Consider the following 21,618-nt stretch of genomic DNA (forward strand, 5'->3'; position numbering starts at 1 on the left):
TACTGGTGGCATCATAAAATATGCTTAATAATAAAATAGATTTTGTTTATTGATTAGAACAAATAATTAACTAGTTCTCCAGTTTTTATAAAATCCTAAGTAAACAAAAGATTATGCCATTAAAATGTGAAACAGGAAACACCTAATAGGAAAATGTGTTGTTGGTAGACAAAATTCTTTTGTCTATTAAACCTTGTTAATTCTGAACTCATTATTATCCCCACTCAGGAAGAAGCAGCAAGTGAATTCTTGCCAAACTGTGGGTAGACCTATATTTTCCCCAACCTACACTCTTTTTATTTTTGTACCTTAGGAGCTGTTAACAATCACTCTGCATTTATAAAACTGCAGAATTTTATCTCTATCAAGTTTTACCACCTTCTGTTGGAGTGATAGGTAATGTTATAAAATGACTATTTTTGTCTTTCCAAAATTCATATGTTGAAGCCCTAATCCCCTAATATCATGGAATTTGGAGATAGGGCTTTTAGGAAAAATAGGACTAAATGAAGTCAAGAAGAGGAAGCGAGAGCAGAGCTCTCCTTCTTTTATTTTTTTAAGATTTATTTATTTTATTTGAGTTATGGAGAAGGAGAGGCAGAGGCAGAGGCAGAGAGAGACAAAGAAAGAGAGGTCTTCCATCCACTGCTTCACTCCCCAAATGGCTGCAATGGCCAGATCTGGGCCTGTTTGAAACCAGGAGCCAGGAGCAGGGGCCCAAGCACTTGGGCCATCTTCTGCTGCTCTCCCAGGTGCATTAGCAGGGAACTGGATTAGAATTGGAACAGCCGGACTTGAACCAGCACTCGTATAGGATGCCAGTCCTGCAGAAGCTGGCTTTACCTGCTACTCCACAGCACAGGTCCCTCTCCCTCTTTATTTACCCTGTGAGGATACAGAAAGAAGCTGGCCATCTGCAAACCAGCAAGAGAGTTCACACTGGGGAACTAAATCATCTAACACTTTCATCTTGGATTTTACAATCCCTGGGGGAAAAAAAAAATTCTGCTTTTCAAGCCACCCAGTCTATGGTTGCTTTTTATATTTAAAAATATTTATTTTATTTATATTCATCGACTTGAAAGGCAGAGTCTCACACACACAAACACATACACAGAAAGAGAGAGAGAGAGAGATAGACAGATAAATGCTTGCAACAGCCAATGCTGGACAGGAGTCTGGATTTCATCTGGATCTCCCATGTGGGTGGTAGGAACCCAAGTACTTGAGCTGCCTCCCAGGCACATTTGCAGGGAGGCAGATGAGCTAGGACTCAAATTGGCACTCTCCTATATGGGAAGTGGGAGTTTGCAAGTGGTATTTTAACCTGCTGTGCCACAACTCCTGCTCTTTAAAATTTTTTTCATTTGTTTATTTTGTTTGTTTGAAAGGCATAGAGACAGAGTCTCACAGAGATTGACAAAGAGAGATCTCTCACCTGCTGGTTCACTTCCCAAATGCCCACAACAGCTGCAGTTAGGTCAGGCTGAAGCCAGGAGCAGGGGACTCTATCTTGGTCTTCCGTGTGACAGCGACCCAAGTACTGGAGCTACCACCAGCTGCATCTAGGATATGCATTACCAGAAAGCTGGAATCGTGAGCAGAGCCAGGACTTTAACCCTGGCACGTCCATATGGTATGCAGGCATTCCAGGCAGTGTCTTAACTGCTGTGCCAAGTACCTACCTATGCTATTTTGTTATGGCTACTTGAGCTGACTTAGGGATGGGTCTAACATTTATTCAGTGACAGCAAAGAGCTGTGCAAAGTGAAAAGGAATTAAACATTACCAACCCAAACTGCAGTAGCTGTGAAAAGTTTAAATGATAATTTGGCTACACAAGGGGTACTTAAGTCTTTTAGAAATACAGAACAATAATTGTGCATTCCATTTTCAGCTCTGAGCCTGATTAAGGAGTGATAGGATAGCCTTCCTATACAATGGAGATGTATTGTTGTTTACCCTAACTCAGTGACACAGTAATACAAAATATAATTTGCTTAGCACATTTACTTCATAAACACTTAAAACATTTTATGTATTAGATTTTTCTCTTCAAAAATTTTAAAATTTATTTATGCATTTATTTAGATGGCAAAGTGTCAGAGAGGGAGTGGCAGAGAGAGAGAGAGAAAGAGAGAGAGAGAGAGATCTTCTCTCCACTGTTTCACTCCCCAAATGATTGTAACAGTCAGGCTGGACCAAACTGAAGCCTGGAACCAAGAACTGCATCCAGGTCTCCCATGTGAGTGGTGTGGAGTCAAGAATTTGATCCATTATCTGCTGCTTCCCAGGCATGTTAGCAGGGAGTTGGATGAAAAGCAGACCAGCCAAGACTTGAACCGGCAGTCTGATAAGGGGTGTGAGTGTTGTAAATGGAGGCTTAACCCACTGCACTATAATGTCTACTCCTCATTTATTATTGCAACAAAACTTTTGCTATCCATGTGGAAAAAAAATCAACTAAACAGTTTTAATTATATAATGTTATCTTAGCAAGATCTTTTTCCTTTATCTTTCAGGATGGTACAGTCCTTTCTCTTAGGAAAATAGAATGGTATAGTAGAAAGAACATTAATTTGTGGATTAAATTACCTGAATTCTGGTCCTAGGTCTTCTACTCATTCATTTCATGACTTTGGAAACTCATTCATGCTTTCTAGGAATCTATTCATGTATAAAATAAGACGTGTTAGGCTAAACCATTTTTGAGGTCCACTGTGGGGAAATTAGTTACATGATGGTGCCCAAAGGAAGTAAGGTGGGCGGAATCCAAAGTTGTTTACCACTAAAACTAATTGGCTGCGCAACATCAGGGGAGGTAGCAAAACTAGTAACAAGTGTATAGACATATGGCTAGTCCTATAGAAATCCCCCCGTAAAATGACCATTTAAGTGATTGGTTGGTCCTTAGCCCTGCCCCAATGACTCTGCAGTTTTGTGCTATAAAAGGTTCTGTTTTGCACGAAGTAAATGAGTCCTTGCTAGACTTGGCTCCCCGCTGCGTCTGATTGTCTCCGGGATCGGGAGGCTGGGGAACGGGCGGGCGGCGCACTTACCTTTCCTCGGACCCAGTCCATCCTTGTACGGGTGGGCTAAGACCCAGCAGTCCACTCTAAGTTGCACATTTAGCATTATTTCCATTTATCTGTTTCTACAAAACTCTGAAGAGCTGCTCTACACCATCTCATCTGTCACCGTTCACTTTCTCCAACTGTGTTCCGCCCATACTGGGTTTCTGAATATACCTTGACCATGGACAGCATGTTCCCTTCCAAGGAAGTTGCACTTACTGTGTTCCCTATTGTAGAACACTAGGAATCATCCTCGCTTCTTTTATTTTTTTTAAAGGATTTTATTTATTTATTTGAGAAGTAGAATTACAGACAGAGAGAGGAAGAGGCAGAGTGAAAGGTGTTCCATCTGCTGGTTCACTCTCCAGATGACTGACTGCAATGGCCAGAGCTGGGCATATCTGAAGCCAGGAGCTTCTTCTTCCAGGTCTCCCACGTGGTTGCAGGGGCCCAAGGACTTGAGACATCTTCCACTGCTTTCCCAGGCCATAGAAGAGAGCTGGATTGGAAGAGGAGAAGTCGGGACTTGAACTGGCACCCATATGGGATGCCGGCACCATATGCAGAGGATTAACCTACTGCACCAAAGCTCCAGTCCCTATCCTCACTTCTAGCTTGGCTATAATCATTGGAGATGCCTTCTCCTATGTAATGGTACCTCCCTGTTACTCTCTACAGAAGAAAATCACATCACAAAGTGATTTATTTTAAGTACTGAATCACACAGCTCACAGGGATTCTCAGTGCCACCCAGCAGGCTCACTCTTCCTGTATGCTCTCACACTTCCCTTCTTACTACCACCCCCCCACCCCCAACTTCTCCTTACTTTGGACAATGGAGTTTCTGTTTGATTCAAAAGGAGTGGAAACTAGCCGAAAATAATTAAACCATTTTTCCTTCGCAAAAATCTATACCAGCAGTTGAGCCCGTCTTCTCCATCTTCTCCCCTATTACAATGGAGCTGTATTCAACCTGCTTTCATGCCTTATATCCTTTCACAAAAATAAATTCAAAGTATACCATAGACCTAAATGTATAACACAAACTATATAACTCCTAAAAGATAACAGAAGAGAAAACATAGATGACCTTGGGTATGTTCTGGGTTTTCAGACACAACATCAAAGGCAAAATAAATGAGGAAAAATTTTGATACATTGAACTTCATTAAAATTACAAACTTCTGCTTTGTGAAACACCCTGTGAAAAGAACTAAAAGGCAAGCTACAGGCTGTAAGAAAATATTTGCAAAAGATATATCATATCTGAAAAGGACTGTTCTACAAAATAAACAAAGGACTGAATTGAATAGTAAGAAAACTAACAACTTGAAAATACATGGGCAAGAGACACTTCACCAAAGAACAAATACAGGTGGAAATAAAGTTTATGAATATTGTTTCAACATCACATATCACTGGGGAATTGCCAATTCAAACAACAATGAGATATAACTACATACATTTAGAATGGCCAAAATCCAAAACACAGACAATACTAAATGCTGATAAGGGTGTGGAGCAATGTAAAACCTCATTCATTTCTAGTGGAAATGCAGAACAGTATAGTCACTCTGGAAGACAATTTAGAAGTTTCTTTAAAAACTAAATTTATTCTTACCATAAATCTAACATTGTGCCTCTAGGTTTTTATCCAAATGAAATGAAATCTATGGCCACAGAGAAACCAACCCATGGAAGATTATAGCAGTGTTATTCCCAAACTTGGAAGTAACCAAGATGTCCTTTAATAGGCAAGCAGATAAATAAAGAGAGATACATCAATCCGTGCTAAAAAGAAAGGCAATAACAAGCCACATAGAGACATGGAGGAAACTTAAATGTATGTTGTTAAATTAAAGAAGACAATCTGAAAAGGCCGCACTGTATAATCCCAACTATATGACATTCTGGAAAAGGCAAAACTATAGAAACGGAAAGTTTCAGTGGTTGCCTGGAGTAATGAGTATGGGAAGGATGAAAAGGCAGAGCTCAGAGGATTTTTAGGGCAACAGGACCTAGTAGGCAAAATAGTATGACACTACAATGGTGGGCACATATTATACATTTGTCAGAACTCATGCAATGAATAACACCAGGAGTGAGCCCCAAGATCACCCACCGACCTTAGGTGATGATGATGTACACTGTGGTGTGGGAGGTAGATAGTAGGGGTGGTTGTGCACATAAGAGGGCAGAGGACATATTGAACTCTGTACTTCCCATTCATTTTTACAATAAGCTTTAATGACTGTAACAAAGTCTATTAAAAATTGATTTCTAAAAATTAAAATTGATGTATCATCAGATGTGTTGGTACCTTATTGATCAGAGGTTTATACTTGTCTAGGGAAGCTAAAAAGTGAAGTAATGATAAATATACAGAAAACAAGTCAAATTGAAAAATCAAGACAACTATTATCAAAGAAGAAAATTATAATGGAAAAAATACAGTATTTGGCTCAGATTCAAACATTCCTATATACTCCTAAGCACTAAATATAATTTGTTTTAACATATATTTTGATAAGTATTGCCTTGATAAATTAGAAAAATTGTTACTAAGCGAAAAATACCTAGCTGGCATAACTACATAAGAAAGATATTGGGGAAGTAAATTCTGTGTGTGTGTGTGCGTGTGTATGAATATGGGTGTGTGTTCTGGATGGGTGTCAGTTGCTAATACCAGAAGAAACAGCTAAAAGTATTGAAAATGTAATAATTTGTGGTCATGATACTTTCAAGAAATTCTTTCGTTTATTATGTTTGAATTATAAAGTTGGACCTTGTGTGTCAAAAACTTTTCTGAAAAAATTTAAAACCTAGAATCATGAGCCAAGCAGCCTTAATCTGCAGAAGGTTCACATTTGAACTCTCAACTGTGGGTCTTGAAAGGAACAGCAAACAAAGACTTCGATCTGTGTCCAAGTAGACAGAAGACTGACTCTAACAGAAAAGCCAAAGAGATCCTGCAACAGCTGGACGTGTCCCCACAATTCATGTGTTAAAATCCTAATCCCCTGTGAGCTACATATTAGGAGATGGGCCTTTGAGAAGTAACTGAGTCAGGAGACTTAGGCCCTCATAAATGGGATTAGTGACCTTGTAAAGGGACTCTGGTGAGCTCTCTTACTGTACTTCCACTAAGTGAGGGTACAATAAAAAGCCTTAAGTTTATAACCCATGGAGGGGTGGGGGCTTCCCAAGAGCCCAGCCCCATTGGCAGCCTGACCTGAGACTTCCAGGCTTCAGAACCATAAGAAATACATTCGTTGTTCACAACCCACCCAGTCTGTGATGCTCTGTTGTAACAGCCTGAATTGAAAAAGACAGAAAAGCAGCCTGACAATTGAGAAGGCATTGGACTGAGAATCTGAGGTAAGGAAGGCGTTGCTGGTGATAGACTTTTATGAAAAGGAGAATTTAACTGTAGGTTTAAAAGAGCTTTTCTAACCTTTAAAGTTTGATTCTGAGATACTTAGTATGGATATTATGATTTGTGAAATAAAAACTTGAATGGATAGTAATGGATGGTGCGTTGAGCGGCGGTCCCCACAGACGTACATTCACATCCTAACCCTCAGATCCTATGAATGTTATTTGGAAGGCCACTGCAGATATAATTAAATTAAGGGCTTTTCTGAGATCATTGTGGATTATACCAATGGACCCTAAATCCAGTAAGAGGAAAAGATAGACACAGAGAAGAGGGTGTGAGGTCAGAGACAGAGAGTGGAGTAATGCAGCAATACGCAAAGGAAGTAGTAACATGGCTGTAAACCATGGAAGTCAAGGAATGCCATCAGTCACCAGAAGCTGGAAGAGTTAAGCAGCGGTTCTCTCCCAGAGCCTCCAAAGAGGACACAGCCCTGATAACACTTGACTTCTAGCCTCTAAAACTGCAAAACGATAGAGTTATCTTTTCTTAGGCTTCCAAATTTTTGAGTATTTGTTTTGACCCATGAATCTAATAAAAAGAGACCACATATCAAATATGGGTCAAATAAACATTGGGAGTGGGAAAGCACACACACACACACACACACACAGTTGAGATGGGCAGTGGTGACACAGGCTGTAACTATGCCTGTGAAAATCCTACAAACTCTTTAAGATAGGCATTAGGCCAGTGCCAAGTCTTTCTTTGTGATGTCTGCTGTCACTTTTCCTTTCAAGGAACAAGAGACATTATAGAGATAGGTAAGACATAGATATGGATAGAATGCATTTACACAGGTTGATTCTTAACATTTTTGGAGATTTGTAATTCAAATACTCTCCACCCCCACCATGATACAGCCACTCTTCACCTTTTTCCATGTGGATTCGTTTCTTTTTTACGATATGGCAAAAACAAACCTGATAACTTTATTCTCCATAGCATTTGAATAGTGCTATTTCTTAGGAGAGATTTGTATTTTATTAAAGGACTACTGAAAACAAAGGAAACTTCTTAAAATTGTCTGTTTTAAGGGTTTTGTTTTTTCAATTTAAAAGAGCAGAAACTCATTACAGCAGAGGGAGTGATATTGTCAGATTTCAGTAAAATGCTACCCATGTGGGAGACCAGGATTTAGATCTGTGCTGGTGGGGGCCCGTGCTGTGGCACAGCGGGTTAAATCCCTGGCCTGAAGCACCAGCATCCCATATGGGCGCCGGTTCTAGTCCCGGCTGCTCCAATTCCTATCCACCTCTCTGCTACAGCCTGGGAAAGCAGTAGAAGATGGCCCAAGTTCTTGGGCCCCTGCACCCGCGTGGGAGACCCAGAAGAAGCTCCTGTCTCCTGGCTTCGGATTGGCGCAGTTCCAGCCGTTGCAGCCATCTGGGGTGTGAACCAGCTGATAGAAGAACTCTCTCTCTGTCTCTACCACTCGCTGTAACTGTCTTTCAAATAAATAAAATAAATCTTAAAAGAAAAAAAAATAAAGAAATCTGGGCTGGTGGCTTTGGCCTGGCCCAACCCTTGCTGTAGTGGCCATTTTGGAAGTGAACCAGTAGGTGGGAGATTTCTTTCTGTCTGTCTGCCTATCTCTCTGTTGCTATTCCTTTCAAGTAAAGTGAAAAAAAATAAAGTAAAAAAAAAAAAAATTTAAATTTACATGAACAAGATTGAATCAAGGGCCGGCTCCATGGCTCATTTGGTTAATCCTCCACCTGTAGTGCTGACATCCCATATGGGTGTCGGGTTTTAGTCCCAGTTGCTCCTCTTCTAATCCAGCTCTCTGCTGTGGCCCGGGAGTGCAGTGGAGGATGGCCCAAGTCCTTGGGCCCTGCACCCGCATGGGAGACCAAGAGGAAGTATCTGGCTCCTGGCTTCAGATCAGGGTAGCTCTGGCCGTGGCAGCCATTTTGAGGGGTGAACCAATGGAAGGAAGACCTTTCTCTCTGTCTCTCTCTCTCTCACTGTCTAACTCTGCCTGTCAAATGAAAAAAAGAGAGATTAAATCAAATGCGTCTCTTTTCTAACTGCTATTGACAAAGCTGAATTCAGCTATCTTTCTTTTTCATGAATCATAAGATCAAAAGTCAAACACATCTATTGAAACATTTTGATGGTGAATCAAAAGATATTCATTATTAAAAAGACAACATAGGTATTACTAATCAGTCCTTCTCCTCTTTACTTTTTACTTCTTTCATAGGGAAACAAAAAAGAAAAAACAACAGAAATCATATCTTTAATCAATTCCAAAATATTAGTATAGCTCATGATTACAGTCAGCCTTCTGCTAGAATTTAATTCCGTCTTTCTTTATAAACTCACTCAGGCTTTGGGATAATTGTCATTGTTTATGTTTGCTATTAAAAACAATGTATTGTTCTTCTGGGACTGTGTTTAGAGACAGTCAGTAAGGCCCAGCATTTGACCTGGTGCCATAGGTTTCCCTGCAGCACTGCCTCCAACAAAACCAGACTATCCCAACTCCTGGCAACAGAACTGTTTACCTTTATACTAAGAAGGTTGGGAAGGCACCAAAGTCTGCTTGTGTCTTTGCTTGTGCCCAGGCAGACTCTGAGGGGTTTGTACTGTGAGACCTAAAGTTCTGATGAGGTTGTCTAAAATGAAAAACACCATGTTAGCAGGGCCTTTGGTGGTTCCATGTGTGCGAAATATGACAGTGACAGCATGGAGCATGCTTTCCTCATTGAGGAACAGAAAATTGTTGTGAAAGTGTTGAAAGGACAAGCACAAAGTCAGAAAGATAAATCCAAAAAATGAAGCTTTTGGGTAATTAAAAAACGCACAGCGTGTTCTAATATTACATAATCACTCTCCGTTTTGATCCCTGGGGATTAGAACAATAGATGTGATTACCTTAACCTACAATCTTTCAAAAATTTTTAACCAGGGTCAAGCCAGAGTAGAACTGGAGTTCAGAAGTTGACACAAATTTGCATTTATTCTTCCTTTGACATACACTTAGGTCAATACCAAGTTCACCTTCCTTGATTGCCCAGAAGTCTTCAGTCTCCCTGAGATACCTTTCCTCCTTCGTTTTCTGTTAGATTTCCTCTGGGTTTTGGCCATGGTTTTTTTAAGTTAGTAAAATGAATCAACATTTCCTGCCTGGTAACCTGCCATCTAAGTCCCTTGCTATTCCCCAATCTTCCACCATTGTAATGTAAACACTTCAAGGACATGGACTTCACATATTTCTTTCCAAGTCTCTAATTCCTAGAACTGCTCTTGGAATGCAATAGGTATTCAACAAACTCGTATTCAATAGATAAATTCTCAGAAGCATTAGAGTAAATAAAAGATAGAAATTTTCCTGCTAATGTTGATGGATCTTTGCGTAAAGACTCCAGGGAAGATGAATGGGAAAAAAAAAATGGTAAAAGAAAATCCCATCCTCCTGGAATGGCAAACCCCTTCTGGGAAGGGAGCCATCAACCAGCACCTGACAAATTGGACAGGATGTGTTTGGATGTAGGTGCATTGACTGATCACACCTGTACCACAAACAAACTACAATGAAGTTATTTATCTGAAATCTGAAACCAGAACAGTGAAAAATGCATTAGGGTATGGGGAATTGTAGAATTCTTCCAAGACACTTTTATCATGGTCAAAGAACAAGACAGACCTGAAATGAATAGATGTTCAAAACATACAATCATCCTTAGGCTCTGTGGCTACCATAGAGTTTGGGCTAAGTCAACAGTGGAGAAGCCAAGTCACAGAAAGGTGAAGTCAACATAAGGTCCCATGATAGCAGTTCTCCAAAAAATGGTCTTTTCTTCTCCCTAAGCTTGAGATAGATTTGTATGGGGGAAAAGTATTTTTGTGGTGAAAGGGAGAATCAAGGAATAAAATAGGTCAAAATATTAAAAGATGATAAATAAACAGGGCAGCCCATTGGTATGTGCTATTAGCTTTATTACCAGATGGTGCAACATGTTCTGAAGCACACTTGGATACCAATCCAGGACCAGGTGACAAAGGCATCAATTGAAAAAGAAACTAGAAATCTGGCCCTGGAGATATGAAGATCCTGTTGACCACACATTTCATTTATAGGGACAGCACTAAGATATTGGTGATTGGGTGTCATGGTGGCTTCTTTGCTTGTGTACTTATATGTTCTGAATATTTTAAAGCCAAGTCTATATGTGGGTTGATTTTGCTTATTTAAAGACACATCAATATCTTGTTCTTAGTATTCTGCCTACAAAACCATAATGAATTTGTTAAAACCAATTAAAAATTAAAATATTAATAAAAACAAAGCTATGAACTATTAAAAATTTTTAAAATAGCATGGGTACTGAATTTGTCCATATTTTTAAAAATGCACCATTTTGCTCCATGGGGTCTTCTGTTTCTGGGTTTCTCATTGCTTTTTTATTTATTTCAAATTCTGTTTCCTCTTAGTCTTAATAACTTTTTTGTCAAATTATAACTTGCTAAGAAGTAGCCAATGTGAAAGGATTATTCTCCTACCTTGATGAGGGGATCCAAATATCCCAGAGGTTGAGTTAAGGTGGCAGTGGCAAGGAGTGGAATCCACAGGTTGTGATGAGGAGAACCTGGCGAGGAAGTAGCAGGTGACTGTAATAAAATGCACTCTGGAATTAGATCTTCTGGGAGAGCTCAGACTATTGCATCTTTCTGTCTGTGCTCTTCCATTTTTCCATTTAGGACCTGTGTGAAGCAATAGAAAATCATATATTAAACATAATTCAAATACCCATTTAATATATATAAAACTATACAGTGAGAAGTGACTATGCAAAAAGTATAAAGACTTAAGATATGACCTTTAAAAGACCTAAAGTTTACCCAGATTAAGAAACAAACTCAGCCGGCACCGCGGCTCAATAGGCTAATCCTGCGCCTGCAGCACCGGCACACTGGGTTCTAGTCCCTGTCAGGGCGCCAGATTCTGTCCTGGTTGCCCCTCTTCCAGGCCAGCTCTCTGCTGTGGCCTGGGAGTGCAGTGGAGGATGGCCCAAGTGCTTGGGCCCTGCACCCCATGGGAGACCAGGAGAAGTACCTGGCTCCTGGCTTCAGATCAGCACGGCGCGCCGGCCGCGGCGGCCATTGGAGGGTGAACCAACAGCAAAGGAAGACCTTTCTCTCTGTCTCTCTCTCACTCACTGTCCACTCTGCCTGTCCAAAAAAAAAAAAAAAAAAAAAAAAAAAAAAAAAAAAAAACACAAACTCAACATATCAGGTATGTTTAGCAGCATTATTTTTCCAGCATAGTTGCTCAAATGTGTGCAGATAAACCATCAAGTAGCCTTTGGTACTTGATGTGACCTTTATGAAAGGTATCATAAAGTACTAATCTTATGAAATTCTGAATACATTTTATCCATTGCAGTATACAAAGGGGAGAAGTCTTTCAACAGCATTATGTATGAGAACAGTCTTTCTATTAGTCCATTGAATTTCTTCTCTCTTAAGAAAGTTGTGCTAACATTTGGAAAAGAAATAATGCTAGAGATGAGAAATTTGCTAGTGAGGTGATTTGCTTAGCAGCCCTTTGGCTAGAAGTGGAGTTCAAAAGATTGTAATCTGATGTCCTTGGGTGGGCTTCAGAAGGTTCATGTACCTTCTGAATGAATCTCAAAGAGGAAGATTGCTATTTGAACCATAATTTCCTTTTAAGAAGGTTGAATATGTTAAAGGAAGCCACAAAGTGTCAGATAATGCTTGATTCTACTTAGACTGTGGATGGCTCTTTAGTTCAGATGAGCACTTTGATCTTTTGTTCACCCTTTTTCTGGGATGAGAATTCAACGGTTTGCATCACCTGCACATAGATGCAAAGAAATTGAAAAATAAATGAATTGATAGGAAAAAATTAAATTTTTTTTAAAAAATCTATTTAGTTGAAAGGCAGAATAAGAGAGAGAGAGAGAGAGAGAGAGAGAGAGAGAACAAGAGAATTTTCCATCTGCTGTTTCACTCCCCCAAATGGCTACAATGGCCAGAGCTGTGCCAGGCCAAAGCCAGGAGTTTAGAATTTCATCCAGGTCTCCCATGTGGGTGGCAGGGGCCCAAACACTTGAAGCACCATCTGCTGGCTCCCAGGATGCATCAGTAAGAAGCTGGATCAGAGCAGAGATGCTGGGACTTGAACTGGCACTCAGATATGGGGTGTGAGTAGCACAAGCAGCAGCTTCATTGCTGTACTACAAAGCCTACTTCGAGGAAAAAAACTTAAACATCATCATTTTCTATTGCATATTTCTGGTTTTCCTTTGAATTTTTATGTCTCCATGTCCTCTTTTTTATAATGATACCTCAACATCACCAGGAAGTTACATTTATTTTTTGGAATTTCCTCTTTTTCTTCCTTCTAGATGTTTGTACTTTGACATCACTGTGAAAATGTTTTTCAGAGCCAAGATGACCCATTACTTCCCTAGAATTTCCCCTTCAAATTTAAAAAAAAATGACTCAATCTGTCATATTTAAAACACACCTCATAAAGTTCCATTTGCTCTGGTTGAGCAAGGTGCCCAAGTAGATAACACCTGTCCCTTGAGTGTCTGGAGATGGCTGGACTGTGGTGTATCAGTCATTTAGACCTGTCCTAACCAATTAGTTCACTTCAACTTTTAGAGTATTTATGATAGTGACATTTGCCAGTGGAGGTGGTTGAGAGTTTACTAATCTCTACAGACTTAATAACAGTTTACCATGAGAATGACTCTCACATCAAAATGTGGTACATATTTACTTTAAAATATAATTAGCAAGAAGGCACAAAGCAGCATGAGCTACGCATACAACCTATTCTATAGTTGACAAAATCCCAGTCCTCTGTACCTAAAGAGATTTGAACACAACTTTCATAAAAGGTTCATCTGGAGGCAGGAACACTATACAAACCTTACCTATAGTGATCACGCTTCAGGCTATAGGCTTACCAGATTGTTATACCTTCTTCATGAAGTGGGTTTGTTGGATTCTAAAACCTTTGATCTAATGCATCTGTCACAAAAACACTAATTTTACCAATAAGGCACCATCTCATCTTTGTTATCAAAGTTGTCAGTGTTGATGGAACATAAAGATATCTGAAGTACTTGTATTACAGCTATTTCTAGGGTGAACTTTTCTTAAATATGAACAGGCAACCCCCAAAGAGTGAGTTCCTGATTAGGATAACTGACTGCCCTAGAATTTAGCTTACAGCAAAATAATTATCACACTATCAAGGTGAAATGCTTTGCAGTTAAGTATATGGATGTCATATAGCCCTATTAAACCAATTCTTTATTTATTTAAAGTTTCATTTATTTTCATTTTGTCTGAAAGGCAGAGACAGAGAAAGATCTTCCATCCACTGGTTCACACCCTATCCAGGCTTGAAGCCAGGAGCCCAGAACTCAGTCTCCTACAAGGGCGGCAAGGATCAAAATACCTGAGTCATCAAGACTGTCTCTCAGGGTTCACATTTGTGTGGAGATGAAATTGTTACCAATAACTGGGCTCAAACCAGGCACTCTGATAAAAGATAATGCAACCGCCGGCACCGTGGCTCAACAGGCTAATCCTCCGCCTTGCGGCGCCGGCACACCGGGTTCTAGTCCCGGTCGGGGCACCGATCCTGTCCCGGTTGCCCCTCTTCCAGGCCAGCTCTCTGCTGTGGCCAGGGAGTGCAGTGGAGGATGGCCCAAGTGTTTGGGCTCTGCACCCCATGGGAGACCAGGATAAGCACCTGGCTCCTGCCATCGGAACAGCGCAGTGCGCCGGCCGCAGCGCGCTACCGCGGCGGCCATTAGAGGGTGAACCAACGGCAAAGGAAGACCTTTCTCTCCGTCTCTCTCTCTCTCTCACTGTCCACTCTGCCTGTCAAAAAAAAAAAAAAAAAAAAAAAGATAATGCAACCATTGTGCCAAACACTTGTCCTCATTTCCTTGTTCTTGAGGTATTCACACATGACCCCATTTAAGCTAAATCGACTTCATAGCACCTCATGCAAAGAGTAGCACTTGGGGCACTGGGAAAGAGAATGATGGCCAGGAGGTGGATTGCCCAGATATAAGGAGGCAGTTCCACAACTTGAAAGTCAATGATGGGGCTGGCGTTGTGGTGCAGCGGGTTAACGCCCTGGCCTGAAGCGCTGGCAACCCATATGGGTGCTGGTTCGAGACCTGGCTGCTCCACTTCCAATCCAGTTCTTTGCTATGGCCTGGGAAAGCAGTAGAAGATGGCCCAAGTTCTTGGGACCCTGCACCCGCGTGGGAGACCTGGAAGAGGCTCCTGGCTCCTGGCTTCAGATCAGTGCAGCTCCGGCCATTGTGGCCATTTGGGGAGTGAACCAACAGATGGAAGACCTCTCTCTCTCTCTCTCTCTCTCTCTCTCTGCCTCTCCTCTCTCTGTGTAACTTTGACTTTCAAATAAATAAATCTTTAAAAAAAAAAAAAAAGAAAGTCAATGATGAGGATACTATCCAAGTCCACTCAGCAAGCAGGGGCCTGAAGCTTATTCCTGGCAGCACAGTGTACACACTTAATGTGATTTCCCATCTTCCTCAGGGACTAGTTCTGCTTCTGACTGACAACTTCTGGAAATAGTGTTTTCTACTTTTTCTGTCATCTAGGGTCATAATCTTGATAAAGTTTTATCCCTGCAATATTCATATTCAGTGAATCATAAAGCCTGTCAATTCTTCCTTTATGGCATTTCTCTCCATAGCTTGTGGGGCCCAGAGTTACATGAAAATGCAAAATCTCCATTTAAAACACAAAAAAATAAAAATATGCCATCAAAGGAACTAAGTGATCTTTTCCATTGTCTTTCTCAATCAGTCATGATGGTTTTTTATTTATGATTTAATGTTCCACTGTCTCAGACATCAGGTCATGGTGGTCCCTTTCCTGTGCCATGTGCCATGGTCCTGTATCATGGTACCACTCCCACCAGCTGCTGGTTCACATTTCAGACCCCAGCTGGAGTACAGGATGCTCTCTGCTCCAACTCCCAGTGGACAGTGATCTGCATGATTGCCGCCTTCCTATCAGGACACGCTTAGTACCTAGACTGGGGAGAGCAAAAAGCTTACTCCCATGGAGTTGCTTATTGATTGCATTGGAGCTTTGACAGCTGAATCGAAGGCAGCTGCCTCCAGGTTCCACTGTGAGATGCCAAAGAACATGTATGTCCAACTCTAGTCTCCCCCATGCCTGTGCAAGGTCTGCTATGGGCAAAAGGAATGAATAGTCACTGGGTTGGAACACAGAGGAAGAAGTCAGGCAGGGCCCAGATACCAGAGAGTGGTGAAGCTGGTGGGGGAGAACCCGTTTGGGGACAATGGGGAAGCTGTGAGTGTTGGGACACAACATGAGCAATGGTGCTAAGCTCCTTGATTGTTCCATCAGGTTTTAGTCACAAAACACTTATTCAAAGAGAAAATTATCAAGAATTTTAATATGGACCCCACAGAGTATTAAATTCCAAGCATGGTCCTTCTAAGTGTGGGGCCCTTCTGGATGCAGGGCCCTATACATCTGATCACCTGCCCATGAAGCCTGCCCTGGGTATCTCCCATTATCCTTCAATTTCTTCAATCCCTGCTGTTACCCAGTGAACTCAGACCTGCATCTCTTCTCATCTGCCCAACACCAAAGCCCTCTAACTGATCTCTGCCATTGACCACTTCCTTGTCACAATTCCACAAATATGAGAGTACTTCAAAATTTTCATGGAAGATGCAATTGAAAGATGTTTATTTTGGTGAATTTTTAAAAATTCATACGATCAATTAATGGCATCCTGTGGTAAGAAGACTTTCTTAAGTTTCCTTAATTGCATTTATTACCCTTTGAAACTCAACTGCAATATAAACTTCCCAGTCATATACATCAATATTAGCCATTTGCCCTGCAAATTTTATTTCCTGCATACTTGCATATGGACACAATATCATTTCCACCACAATCCCCTTATGCCTCAAGATTGAAATGCAATATATCTCACCTTCCTAAGACTTTAGGAGAAATTTGTAAAGCCTGTTTACAATGGACCAGCTTTCTCTGGTCTTCTGCACCTGATCACAGTCTTCATGTATATTCATGCATTCCTTGCATCAACTGTCCTTAAGCTTTGGTTATTTTCAAATGTGCAATTCAATTAAGAATCTTGAGATGATAGCATTCTAAATTATACAGAGATATCCCTAAATACAATGACAAATGTCCTTGTGAGGCATAGAAGAGGACAAACAACAGAAAAAAAGGCTATGTGAAGATGGGTACAGAACACTCAGAGCCACTAGACTGAGGAAGAGGCAAAGAAGAGTTCTTCCCTGGAGTATCCTCAGGAATTCAGTTCAACCCAACCTTGATTTCAGATTTTTGTCCTCCAGGATCATGTGATAATGAATTTCTGTTGTTTAAACCACCTATCTTGAAGCAAATTTTTATGGCAACCCTAGGAAATGAATAGATGTCTCTTCCCCTGGGCTCTATGCAGATATTGGTCTCTATCACTTCTGTGTATCACTTCTGTATGAGTAGGATTTTTTTTATGTAAGAGGTTAAAAGGGACAACTGTCCCAGGCTCCCCTCACAATCTACACTATTTGAATTCTTTAAAACGTAAGTGCAGGGCTCGATGCTGTGGTATGGCAAGTAATGCCACTGTCTGCAGTGCTGACATCCCATATGGGCACCGGTTCAAGTCCTGGCTGCTCCACTTCCAATACAGCTCTCTTCTATGGCCTAGGAAAGCAGTAGAAGATGACCCAAGCCCTTGAGCCCCTGCACCCCTGTGGGAGACCTGGAAGAAGCTACTGACTCCTAGCTTCAGATCAGCGCAACTCCAGCTGTTGAGGTCATCTGAGGAGTTAATCAGTGAATGGAGGACCTCTCTCTCTCTCTCTTTCTCTCATTCTCTCTCTCATTCTCTCTCTCTCTCTCTCTCTCTCTCTCTCTCTGCTTCTGCTTCTCTGTAACTCTGCCTTTCATATAAATAAATAAATCTTTAAAATGGTAACAGAAAACTCCTCAAGTTCTGTCAAAAAACCAACATTCCAATGACACAATTCTTCAAGAATTTTGTGCTACCATAATAGCCACACATCTCTCTGACATGTTCTTAATTGAGCTTTTTATTTTCAGATCATTACAGATTCACACATGCAGTTCTTAGAAGTAATAGAGAGATCCCATGTACTCTTACCTAGTTTTCTCAAACACTCTGTGAAATGATAACACCATAACACAACCAGGGAATTGACATAAATAAAATCCACTGACTTTGTTTAGATTTTCCCACTTTCAATAGTGCCCACTTGTGTGGAGGTTTTCATCTTGGTAATTAGATCACCTGTTTTGTTCATGTTTCCACAACTACAATCAAGATACAGAACTTGTTGTTGCCACAAGGGCCCCTAAAATGGCCTAATATATCTATACCTACTTCTTATTTTTCCTGCCTTAACTCTGAGGATGACAAATTGATGAATCTCAAGAGAATTATAAAGAGTGAAAAAAAGTCAATGCTTAAAGATGGTATACTGGAGCTGGCATTGTTGCATAGTGGGTTGAGCTGCCATCTGCAAAGCCAGCATATGGGTGTCAGTCCAATTCCTGGTTGCTTGACTTCTGATCCTGCTACCTGCTAATGGCCTGGGAAAGCAACAGAAGATGGCCCAAGCACTTGGATCCCTGCAACCACATGGGAGACCCAGATGAAGCTCCTGGCTCCTGGTTTCATGTTCAGCCTGGCCCAGCCCTGGTCATTGCAGCTATTTGGAGAGTGAACCAACAGATGGAAGAATTCTCTATCTCTCTCTCTATCCCACCTTCTCTGTAACTCTGCCTTTCAAATAAATAAGCCTTTTTTTAAAAAATGACATACTGTATGGTTTGATTTCTGTAACTTCTTTGAAATGACAAAATTTCAGAGATGGATATAAGTTAATGGCTGCTAAGGGTTCTGTATTCTTTTGAAAGTTAGATTTCTTTGCACATTTCAGGAGGAACAATGACCTTGGTCAAGATGACCACTCCCACTACACCCTCCCTGACCAGGTTCATGACCCAGGTCCTCACCTGCTTGGCCTGCCTTGCCCTGACAGAGTTGCCATGCCAAAGAGTGGAAAGCAACCCAACCTCCAGGCCCATAGTTCCTGCCTGGATTGAGTGACTGCAGCAGGAAATGCCAGGATGGATCTGGATGTCACCTAGTCTGGATGTATGGAGAAAGCCTTGACCAATTCTTGTTGGCAGGGAGCAAAATCTTCCAGAAGCTTCCCTGATTCTACAGAAGACTCTTTCTGGAGATGCTAAGTCTTGTGACAGTAGCAGCAACAGTGACAATTTTAATGCCCAGGAGGAAAGCCCCAGAACTATCTCCAGAAAAGAGGGAAAATACCCACAATGGCATGCACAGGACTGGAGAAAGAGTCCCTCGTAGACATTTTGCTATTGCTGGCCTCTGACACTTGTCCTGAAAACATGCTGAACCTCCCCCTGACTTCTAAGAATGCCACTGTCACTGGCAGTGCTGCCTTTTGGACCCATTTATACGGAAGGCACTGCACACTGGATGCTCCTGTGCCTTTGCACCTGTGACCAGAGTGGATGGATAAGCAGCTCTGGTGGGTGGGATCTGATCTCTGTATCTTATTTGTACCAATTTGCTTGTACCAATTTCTGCTGGAACCACCAAGATTCCAGGCATTCCAGAAAGCACTCCTAACACCCTGAAGAATTCCAAATGCTTACTTTTGTGATTCAGAAATATCACTGGGAGCCAAAGTGGGAATTCAAGTTCAAGTTCAAAAACTGTCCTCTAGGTTACTAAAGAGTGAGTGGGAGGACTGTAGTAGCCCTTCAGGATGAAGATGTTCAGGCCAATCCAAATCAGAACTGCTGCCTACTAGAGGTCACCACCCTTAATTTCATCTTTATTCCAGTTGTGGGAATATTTACTCTTTACCATCAATGTGAGCACAGACACTTGACATCACTGAGTAAGGCTGCTGTTCAAGATACTCCTGTCCATGCTGATCAGGAAACTGCATAAGGACCGGGGTGCAGGGGTCGTCCTGAACTGAATGCAGGGCATTCAACTCTATCTTGTGACATGCTCAGCATTTGTTCTCCCTAAAAGCTTTGTTCCTACTTCCCATCCCTTGTGGTAGTGCTGAGTCTGGTCCATTAGTACTCAGATTTCATTTTGGAGGGCAAGGTTTGTACATCTGGTTAATACCACACATGTTCCTTGTGCTTCTGAATTATGTAAGGGGCAGGAGAAGGGTTGAATGGAAAACAAAGATGGGAAGGCATTTGGCCTAGGGGTTAAGATGCAGGTGCCCCACGTTGGAGTGCCTGGATTGAAAACCTGGCTCTCTGGCTCCAGACTCCAACTTTCTGCTAATGCAGACCTTGGGAGGCAGTAGTGATGGCTCAACAGTTCCATCACCAACACAGGAGACTTGGAGTGCTTTCCTGGCACATAAAATCAGCTCTGGCCCAGATACAGCCAATATGGGCATTTGGGGGTGTTCTCTCTCTCTCTCTCCTCCTATCTCTCTCTCTTTGCATTTCAAATAAATAAACATAATTAAAATGAAAAACTGCTGTGATTTATAAACATATTTTCACATAAAACTTGCATTTGAAAGAACATTCCATAATCATATTATGACTCAAAACCATTCTGTATAGCAAACTTCTTAGCAATTCAATAAACTTTTTGGGAAATCTTTTGTGTGTCTGACACTATTTCAGTGCCGGACATTTTCAGTTACTGCTTCAGAAAATGCTCAAAGACACCAAAGCAAGAAGCTCTAAATCACAATTACATATTAAATCTTTGGTGGGGAAAAACCTGTCATGAATAATAAGCTTTGATTCATATTCCATCTCCCTAAAGGAACTGGGAGAGATTGTGAGAGAATATGGCTTATGAATTAAGGGTTCGGAAGACGAAGCAGCTTAAACTGTTAAGGTAGAGATATTAAATCATGGGGCCCCTGGAATCCTGATAGAGGGTCAATGGAGCCGGGATAGCACATGCACCCAGTGGTGCATGGGGAGATGATGATGGGGCAATGACCTTCTGGACTGGACAGGGACAAAAAGAGTGACAGGATCAGGGTACTGCAGACCATAATTGAACAAAAATGAAGTCTCTGCAAAAATGAATCTTGAGAGCTTTATAAGACAATGCAAATGAGTTCTGGGATAGCTGGCAGCCTGGATGGATAAGCAGACATCTCACCAAAGTTTTGCATGCAAACCAGAGAAAATGAGTTTTATCTCTTCTATTAAAAGCGATACCAAACATCCTTCAAAACTCAAGCAAAATAAAGTGATCAAACTAAAAAGCTGTGGGGGAATTTTCATTGTTCTCATGTATAGGAAAGATACTGGCCTGCACAGACTAAACAACTTGCCAGAAGACACTTAACAGCCAGTAATAGATGATAGCAAGGATCCAAATTCCTCTGTCCCTGTCTGGCTCCAAAGCCAGCACTCACCTCAAGCCTTTCCAGGAATTAAACAATGATAGGGGCAGAGAAGGAGTGACTTGGAGATACAGAAGAGAAAGGGAATTGGTGAAGATGAAATTATCTTGATAGATATCAACTGAACCTTAAATTTCCCACTCCCGGTTTTTCAAAGTGAAGTGAGCAATTGCCCTGGCTTTGGCTTCATGAATAGAGATGGAAATTTTGACTATTGGATAGAACTCTACAAAATACCAGATGCTATATTTGAACAGAGCTGCTCTGGGTAAACAAATTACACTTTGAAAAAAATATGTACCAAGCCTCAGTGAGACCACAGCAATTCTACAGAAATTATTTCAAAATAAAAGTGCAAAACTTGAACAGCTCAGGGATTCATAAATACTCCTTTGTATTTAATCAGGATACAAGTTGAGATTGGCTTAGATGTGTTGCTTTTGTGGTTGGGGAGGTGGGAGAAAAGACACTTCAATGGATATTGACCTGGAACTAGAAATGCAGTTAATGAAACAATTTTTGATGAGTACGTTGATTCTAGCTCCCTATCTAGGTCACAGATATATCAAGGAAAGGCATGCTTGCCCATGAAATATTGCCAGGC

General features: G+C 41.2%; 1 pseudogene; it reads left to right on the forward strand.

Moving 5' to 3' along the window:
* Positions 1-19,598, forward strand: part of LOC133762325 (transmembrane protein 183A-like) — an 82,434-nt pseudogene extending 62,836 nt beyond the window's left edge.
* The last annotated feature ends 2,020 nt before the right edge of the window (positions 19,599-21,618 follow it).

Source organism: Lepus europaeus, chromosome 1, assembly GCF_033115175.1.
Source record: "Lepus europaeus isolate LE1 chromosome 1, mLepTim1.pri, whole genome shotgun sequence".
Lineage (NCBI taxonomy): Eukaryota > Metazoa > Chordata > Mammalia > Lagomorpha > Leporidae > Lepus > Lepus europaeus.